At 45.8% G+C, this 9,544-nt stretch overlaps 1 non-coding gene across 1 annotated transcript; it reads right to left on the bottom strand.

Moving 5' to 3' along the window:
- Positions 1-3,149: 3,149 nt before the first annotated feature.
- LOC116809813 (U6 spliceosomal RNA) lies at positions 3,150-3,256 on the bottom strand. Its single transcript, XR_004369997.1, has one exon. It is a non-coding gene; the product is annotated as a U6 spliceosomal RNA (small nuclear RNA).
- Between the last annotated feature and the right edge of the window lie 6,288 nt (positions 3,257-9,544).

The following is a 9,544-nucleotide window of genomic DNA, read 5'->3' as shown; positions in this document are numbered from 1 at the left end:
GATCTCACCACTGCACTCCAGCCTAGGTGATAGAGCAAGGCCCTGGCTCTAAAGGAAATTTTAAAGATTGCCCTTGGGGCCGGGCGCGGTGGCTCACGCTTGTAATCCCAGCACTTTGGGAGGCCGAGGCGGGCGGATCACGAGGTCAGGAGATCGAGACCACGGTGAAACCCCGTCTCTACTAAAAATACAAAAAAATTACCCGGGCGTGGTGGCGGGCGCCTGTAGTCCCAGCTACTCGGAGAGGCTGAGGCAGGAGAATGGCGTGAACCCGGGAGGCGGAGCTTGCAGTGAGCCGAGATTGCGCCACTGCACTCCAGCCTGGGTGACAGAGCAAGACTCCGTCTCAAAAAAAAAAAAAAAAAAAAAAGATTGCCCTTGGAATTAAGATTAATATGTATTCCCTGTGGTTTCCAGGGTATCAAGGAAAAAAAAGGGAGGCAGAAAGACAGAGAAGAAGAAAAGGAAAATTTGAGCAAGAATGGAAGAAGGGCTGGGCGCGGTGGCTCATGCCTATAATTTCAGCACTTTTGGAGGCCTAGACAGGTGGATCACCTGAGGTAAGGAGTTCGAGACCAGCCTGACCAACATGGCGAAACCCCATCTATACTAAAAATACAAAAATTAGCAGGGCATGGTGGCGGGCACCTGCAATCCTAGCTACTCGGGAGGCAGAGGCAGGAGAATCACTTGAACACAGGAAGCGGAGGTTGCAGTGAGCTGAGATCATGCCATTGCACTCCAGCCTGGGGGATAGAGCAAGACTCTGTCTCAAAAAAAAAAAAAAAAAAAAAAAAAAAGTTTTCTGAGCCCAGGTGCAGTATTTCATGCCTATAACCCCAGCACTGGGGAGGCTGAGGCAGGCAGATCATTTGAGGTCAGGAGTTTGACACCAGCCTGGCCAACATGGTGAAATCCCATCTCTACCAAAAAATACAAAAATTAGTTGGGCATGGCAGTGGGTGCCTATAATCCCAGCTACTTGGGAGGCTGAGGAAGGGAGAATCACTTGAATCCGGGAGGTGGAGGTTGCAGTGAGCCGAGATCGTGCCATTGCTCTCCAGCCTGGGCAACGAGTAAAACTCTGTCTCAAAAAAAAATTAAAATAAAAATAAGTCAGTAAAATAAATAAAAATACAAAAATTAGCTGGGCGTGGTGGTGGGCGCCTGTAATCCCAGCTACTTGGAAGGCTGAGGCAGGAGTTGCATGACCAGCTTGGGCATTGCACTCACCTGGCAAAAATGAAATCACTCAAAAAAAAAAATATATATATATATATATAACCTCTACTTGATGAGTCAAGTCTCTTCAGTGTGTGAAAAATAAATGCTTTTTTTTTTCAGCCACCCCAGACTTCTGGGAAAGGAGCCTGGAGCTGTGCCCAAGCATCCCAGCCTTTGCCCTCAATTGCAAACAGAGTGGAGTGTCTCTTAGCTCAGAAGTTTGTGCTGCTCGAGAGTTTGCACAAATACAAAGTTGAGAAATACTGCTTGCTGAAAGGGGTGTAAAAGGCAAAGGACAAACCAGTTGTCCTCTGAAGTGAAGACATTTCTATTCTATGTTGGGCTATGATCTTGGAGGATGCAGGCAGGGAACGAGTTTCGCTGGTTTTTCAGTGAGAGACCCTTTGTATTAAGAGAGGCTCTTCTCTCTCTACCTGGTGAGTTATTTCATCTCTTTGGTACCCATTTCCTCATGTTTAAACTTAGGAGTGAAACCACACGTCCCCTAAGATCCTTTTCTCTTAGCTGTTCTGTGAGTTAATGAGATTTGTTTTCCCATTAGCATACATCCAAAAAGGTAATCAGGGTAGGTTTTCCATGTTTCCTGGAATCTTGTAATTGCCCCAAATGAAGTGGGAGTATTTGGAGGAGAAGCCCTTCCTTGCTTCCTTTATTTCATTTTTAGAGACGAAATCTCTCTGTTACCCAGGCTGGAGAGCAGTGGTGCAATCCTGGCTCACTGCAACCTCCAATTCTTGGCCTCAAGTGATCCTCCCATCCCAGCCTCTGGAGTAGCTGGGACAACAGGCTCACACCACCATGCCCAGCTAATTTTTAAAATTATTTTTTAGAGACAGGGTCTCACTGTGTTGCCCAGGCTGGTCTCAAACTCCTGGCCTCAAGTGATCCTTCTGCTGCAGCCTCCCAAAGTGCTGGGATTACAGGCGTGAGACATTGTGCCTGGCCATTCATTGCTTTCTAATAACCTTAATTCTTTTGAATATCTTTAGAACTACAGTGGTTTTGTCTTTTGAGGCTAGAGTTGATTTCCATAAATAGTCATTTTGAGCCAGGTCTTTTGAATAAAGTGAGTAGCCAGAGATGATGCCACAACTTTGGCGAAAACAGTTTCCCAAGGATCACGCCATGAACTCTAAAATGCTGTGTGCCAGTCACTGGGCCACAGTTCACTCTTCTTGCCAAATTCAGAATTGCAAATGAAAACTTTATTTTATTTATTTATTTAATTTTTTTAGAGAGAGTCTCGCTCTGTCACACAGGCTGGAGTGCAGTGGTGTGATCTCAGCTCACTGCAACCTCCGCCTCCCGGGTTCAAGAGATTCTCCTGCCTCAGCCTCCCATGTAGCTGGGATTACAGGCATGTGCCACCATGCCCAGCTAATTTTTATACTTTATTTATTTTTTGAGATGGAGTCTTGACCTGTCATCCCGGCTGGAGTGCAGTGGTGCAATCTCAGCTCACTGCAACCTCCACCTCCCGGGTTCAAGCGATTCTCCCTGCCTCTGACTCCTGAGTAGCTGTGATTACAAGTGCCCACCACCACACCCGGCTAATTTTTGTATTTTTAGTAAAGACGAGGTTTCACCATGTTGGCCAGGCTGGTCTCGAACTCCTGATCTCAAGTAATCCACCTGCCTTGGCCTCCCAAAGTGCTAGGATTACAGGCATGAGCCACTGCACCCGGCCTAATTTTTGGACTTTTAGTAGATACGGAGTTTCACCATGTTGGTCAGGCTGGTCTCCAACTCCTGACCTCAAATGATCTGTCTGCCTTGGCCTCCCAAAGTGCTGGGATTACAGGCATGAGCCACTGTGCCTGGCCAATTTTTTCTGATATCAAAGGAATCACCAGGGTCTTCCCTTTCTTTTGATTCATTTATTTTCTTGGTTCTGAAATATTTTTTTAAATATGGAATGCTTCATGAATTTGTTTGTTATCCTTTCACAGGGACCATGCTCATCTTCTCCATGTCGTGCCCATTTTAGTATATGTGCTGCCGAAGTGAGCACTGGTTCTGGATTGATTGATTGATTGATTTGTTTGTTTATTTGTTTTTGAGACAGGGTTTCACTGTGTCTTCCAGGCTGGAATACTGTGGTATCATCATAGCTCACTGCAACCTCCGCTCCCCAGGGCTCAAGCAGTCCTCCTGCGTGGGCCTCCCAAAGTGTTGAGATTACAGGCATAAGCCACTGTGCCCAGCCTGGAATGTTTAACTGCTGACTTTGATGCCTGGTTTTGGTTGTACTAGACACTCCCACTACTTGTTTCTTTAAAAATTACTGGTTTCTTTAGCTCCTTAAAAAGATCTTTGGTGTTTTATATATCAAAATATGAGAGGCCAGGTGTGGTGGCTCACGCCTGTAATCCCAGCATTTGAGGAAGCCAAGGTGGGAGGATCTCTCAAGCCCAAGAGTTCAAAACCAGTCTGGGCAACATAGTGAGACCCTGTCTCTACAAGAACTAAAAACTTAGCTGGGCACGATGGTGCATGCATGTAGTCCCAGCTCTTGGAAGGCTGAGGCAGGAAGATCGCTTGAGCCCAAGAGGTCAAGGCTTTAGTGACATATGATCATGCCACTGCACTCCAGCTTGGGTGACAGAGTGAGACCCTCTCTCAAAAAAAAAAAAAAAAGTAGATTAATAATTGTAGAAACATTTTCTATGCTCCAGATTACTTTAAAAATTAGACCTAATCTTGGCCAGGCATGGTGGCTCATGCCTGTAATCCCAGCACTTTAGGAGACCAAGGCAGGTGGATCACTTGAGGTCAGAAGTTGGAAACCAGTCTGGCCAACACGATGAAAGCCTGTGGGTAAAAGTAAAGTTGGGTGCGGTGGCTCTCTCTGGATTTCTTGATGCTTTTAATACCCTGAGTCCTCTACCCCACTCTGAGCCACATTGACACTTGTGCACCAAGGTGTGTGGTGTGGCCCCAGTGCCCACAGGATCGCTTGTAAGAACTGCTTCAGCCCCCACCTGTGGCCTCTCCTCCAGGGTGAAGTCTGGTTCCTGATGTTCACACCACACTCCTTCTCACCAGGGTGCACAGGCATCACTGCCTACAAAACATTTGATTGAAACCTGTTCCTCGTGGGGCCACCTTACCTGTCCAGGATGGCTTTCTCTGAAGCCAGTTCTCCCACCACAGTGGAAGTAAAGAAAATTATGAAAATTGGCCAGGCACAGTGGCTCACGCCTGTAATCCCAGTACTTTGGGAGGCCGAGTGGGGCAGATCACTCATGGTCAGGAGTTCGAGACCAGCCTGGCCAACATGGCAAAACCTGGTCTCTAATAAAAATACAAAAAATTAGTCAGGCATAGTGGTGTGCGCCTGCAATCCCAGCTTCTCAGGAGGCTGAGGCAGGAGAATCGCTTGAGCCTGGGAGGTGGAGGTTGCAGTGAGCTGAGATCATGTCACTGCACTCCAGCCTGCATGACAGAGCAAGACTCTGTCTCAAAAAAAAAAAAAAGAAAAGAAAAGGAAAAGAAAATTATGAATACTCTCTCTTGAATATATGGGCATCTCCTGAACAGGGAGGTGGTTGAGGGGAGGTCCTGGCAGGTGGGACAGGGAATCCTGGCAGAGCAGCAGCTGGGACTTCAGTGTATTCAGTGTCTGGACCACAATGGTGCCCTTTGTCACAAGTATCCATCTACATTCACTGACTTATATGGGGAAACCTGGGGAAAAACCAATGATATGGTTTGGCTGTGTCCCCACCCAAATCTCATCTTTAATTTTAGCTCCCATAATCCCTACATGTTGTGGCAGGGACCCAGTAGGAGGTAATTGAATCATGGGAGTGTGTTTTTCCCATGCTGTTCTCATTGATAGTGAATAAGTCTCAGGAGATCTGTTAGTTTTGTAAAAGGGCACTTCCCCTGCACATGCTTTCTTGCCTGCCACCATGGAAGATGTGCCTTTGGTCTTCCTTTGTCTTTGGTCACAATTGTGATGCCTCCCCAGCCATGCTGAACAGAGAGTCCATTAAACCTCTTTCCTTTATAAATTACCCAGTCTCAGGTATGTCTTTGTTAGCAGCGTGAGAATAGATGAATACAATCAACTTCAATAGCTTAAGTGGGTCTAGCCACCACTCCAGAAGAGATACAGGATTATAAACCATGGTGGCATCCACACAGTGCTAACTCAGCATATGTGCAGAGTATATGAGCTGTGGGGCTATGGTGGGCTCCACCTAGATTTCTTTCTTTCTTTTTTTTTTTTTTGAGATAGAGTCTTGCTCTGTTGCCCAGGCTGGAGTGCAGTGGTGTGATCTCAGCTCACACTGCAAGCTCCACCACCCGGGTCCACGCCATTCTCCTGCCTTAGCCTCCCGAGTAGCTGGGACTATAGGTGCCCGCCACCACACCAGTCTAATTTTTTGTATTTTTAGTAGAGACGGGGTTTCACCATGTTAGCCAGGATGGTCTTGATCTCCTGACCTCGTGATCCACCCGCCTCAGCCTCCCAAAGTGCTGGGATTACAGGCATGAGCCACCACGCCCAGCCCTCCACCTAGATTTCAAAACATGTATTGAACAGCTGGGAACCCCAGGCAGAAGTTTTTCACAGAGGTGGAGCTCATGCGTGTAATCCCAGCACTTTGGGAGGCCGAGGAGGGCGGATCACAAGGTCAGGAGATCAAGACCATCCTGGCTAACATGGTGAAACCCCATCTCTACTAAAAAAAATACAAAAAATTAGCCGGGCATGGTGGCAGGCACCTGTAGTCCCAGCTACTTGAGAGGCTGAGGCAGGAGAATGGCGTGAACCCAGGAGGCGGAGCTTGCAGTGAGCCGAGATATAGCCACTGCACTCTAGCCTGGGTGACAGAGCAAGACTCCATCTCAAAAAAAAAAAAAACTTAGCTGGGTGTGATGGCGGGCACCTGTAATCCCAGCTACTCAGAAGGCCAAGGCAGGAGAATCGCTTGAAATCAGGAGGTGGAGATTGCAGTGAGCCGAAATTGCACCATTGCACTCCAGCCTGGGCAATGAGCAAAACTCCGTCTCAAAAAAAAAAAAAAAAAAGTGGCCGGGCATGGTGGCTCATGCCTGTAATCCCAGCACTTTGGGAGGCCGAGGCGGGTGGATCACGAGGTCAGGAGATTGAAACCATCCTGGCTAACATGGTGAAACCCTGTCTCTACTAAAAATACAAAAAATTAGCTGGGTGTGGTGGAGGGAGCCTGTGGTCCCAGCTACTCGGCAGGCTGTGGCAAGAGAATGGCATGAACCCGGGAGGCAGAGCTTGCAGTGAGCCGAGATCGTGCCACTGCACTCCAGCCTGGGCAACAGAGTGAGACTCCATCTCAAAAACAAAAACAAAAACAAAAAAAGGAAAGAAAAAGAAAAAGAAAGAAAATGTCTGCCTTATATCTGTTCACAGCTGTCGCCTCAGAATGAATTGTGCCCTGGGTCTCACCCATATCTGATTTAGATGAGACTCTAAACTTTTGAGTTGGTCCCAAAACAAATTAAGACTTTTGGAGCTATTGGGATGGAATGAATGTATTTTGCAGGTGAGAAGGACATGAATTTGGGTGGTCAGGGCAGAATGCTATGGTTTGAATGTGTCCTCCAAAGTTCGTGTGTTGGAAACTTAATCCCCAATGCAACAATGTTGAGCGGTGCAACCTTTAAGAAGTAATTAGGTCACGAAGACTTTGCCTTCAGGAATGGATTAATGTCGTTATTGTGGGAGTGGGGTTCATTATGATGCGAGCGAGTTCCTTATGAAGGATGAGTTCTGCCCCCTTCCTGCTCTCTCTCACCATGTGATACTTTCTGCCATTGTCTGATATAGCAAGAAGGCCCTCAACAGATGTAGCCCCTCTACTCGGACTTCCCAACCTCCAGAACCCTGAGTCAAATAAATTTCTGTTCATTATAAATTACCTGTTATAGTAGCACAGAATGAAGACAAGTGCCTCTGAATTATTCACCCTGGAGAGAAGAAACTGGTTTTTTTTTTTTTTTTTTTTTGAGACGGAGTCTTGCTCTGTCCCCCAGGCTGGAGTGCAGTGGCGCGATCTCGGCTCACTGCAAGCTCCGCCTCCCGGGTTCACGCCATTCTCCTGCCTCAGCCTCCCGAGTAGCTGGGACTACAGGCGCCTGCCAACACGCCCGGCTAATTTTTTGTATTTTTAGTAGAGACGGGGTTTCACCGTGTTCGCCAGGATGGTCTCGATCTCCTGACCTCGTGATCCGCCCGCCTCGGCCTCCCAAAGTGCTGGGATTACAGGCTTGAGCCACCGTGCCCGGCCAGAAACTGGTTTTAAAAATGCAGATTTTTTAGTGTCTCCCAGAGCTCTGAATCTAAATCTCTGGATAGCTAAACCTCTGGATATGTAATTTTTAACAATTTTCCTGGTGATTCTTAAGCACATTCAAATTTGAGAACTGCTGCTCTATGCCCAATATCATTTTAACCTGGAAAATATGCACTCACCAACTGTTCAGTGTTATTACCTGAGTTTGCCTGATCATAAAGGTCACTAGAGGGCTTGATAGAAAACCAAACACCAAATGTTCTCACTCATAGGTGGGCATTGAACAATGAGAACGCATGGACACAGGAAGGGGAACATCACACACCGGGGCCTGTTGTGGGGTCAGGGGAGTGGGGAGGGATAGCATTAGGAGATATACCTAATGTTAAATGACAAGTTAATGGGTGCAGCACACCAACATGGCACATGTATACATATGTAACAAACCTGCACGTTGTGCACATGCACCCTAGAACTTAAAATATAATAAAAAAATAGAACTAAGAAGTTACATAGTATAATATACTGTGAAAGTAAATGTATTTAATAAGAGAAGAAATGGAAAATATCAAATAAAGCAACATAATAATTTCAAAATAAATAAATAAATAAATATATACATATATACACATATATACATGTATATATATATATACATATATATACGTGTATATATATATATATACATATATATATATATATACACATTCTTAGGTCACTCTGCTGGTGGCAATCATGAATGAAACAAAGCCCAAGAATTTACATTTATTTATTTATTTGCTCTTTTTGAAATGGAGTCTCTGTCACCCAGGCTAGGGTGCAGTGGTGTGATCTCGGCTCACTGCAACCTCCACCTCCTGGGTTCAAGTGATTCTCTGGCCTTAGCCTCCTGAGTAGCTGGGATTACAGATGCCCGCCAACATGCCCAGCTAATTTTTGTATTTTTAGTAGAGACAGGGTTTCACAATGTTGACCAGGCTGGTCTCAAACTCCTAACCTCAGGTGATCCACCTGCCTTGGCCTCCCAAATTTCTGGGATTCGAGGTGTGAGCCACCATGCCCAGCCAAGAATCTACATTTAAATGCAGTTGTTAAATGTTCTTCTAAGTAACTGTGTACACATTTATCTATTTTGTGGAATTACTGGAATATAGATCAGTTAATTTTTGGATAGCTTTACCGCAATATGATAATTTTAGTTTTGAATACAGTTTATTTTAAGCCATTGCTTCCAGAAGAATTTAATCTGATCCAATGTTGCATTTTTCTTTCACCCATAGAGACAAGAATGAAGATAATAGCTTCTTGAACATTAACTATGTGCCAGTCACCATGTAACTGATTCTCCTCAAACCCTCTGAGGCATGGACCACTGTACTACTGCCATCCCCATTTTACAGAGAAGATACTGAGGCAAAGGGGAGTTAAGTACTTTACTAGGCACAGGCAGTTATTAACGTGGTAGAACTGGGATTCCAAGCCATTCTTGTAAGCAATGCAACACTGCGTCTCTGGACTTAATCCAGACCAGTTTCTCTGATGCTCAAAAGTTGCCTGCATTAAATGCGCTTTTGTGAAATTCCCTCCTTCCTTCCTTCCTTCCTTCCTTCCTTCCTTTTTTTTTTTTTGAGATGGAGTCTCTCTGTCACCCAGGCTGGAGCGCAGTGGCGCAAACTCCACTTACTGTAACCTCCATCTCCTGGTTCAAGCGATTCTCCTGCCTCAGCGTCCCTAGTAGCTGCAATTATGGGTGCCCACTACTACACCCGGCTAATTTTTGTATTTTTAGTAGAGACAGGGTTTCATCATGTTGGCCAAGCTGGTCTCAAACTCATGACCTCAGGCGATCTGCCTGCTTTGGCCTCCCAAAGTGCTGGGATTACCGGCGTGAGCCACCATGCCTGGCCAAAATATATTTCTTATATAAAAGAGAAAGTTTTCCTTGTGCTGTGTTTTACTCATGGTTAAAAGGTTCCTAAAATGGGCCTTGTTCTTTTCTCTTCTTCTTCTTCTTCTTC

Source organism: Hylobates moloch, unplaced genomic scaffold, assembly GCF_009828535.3.
Source record: "Hylobates moloch isolate HMO894 unplaced genomic scaffold, HMol_V3 SCAFFOLD_1, whole genome shotgun sequence".
Taxonomy (NCBI): domain Eukaryota; kingdom Metazoa; phylum Chordata; class Mammalia; order Primates; family Hylobatidae; genus Hylobates; species Hylobates moloch.
This window is presented reverse-complemented; position numbering and strand designations above follow the sequence as displayed.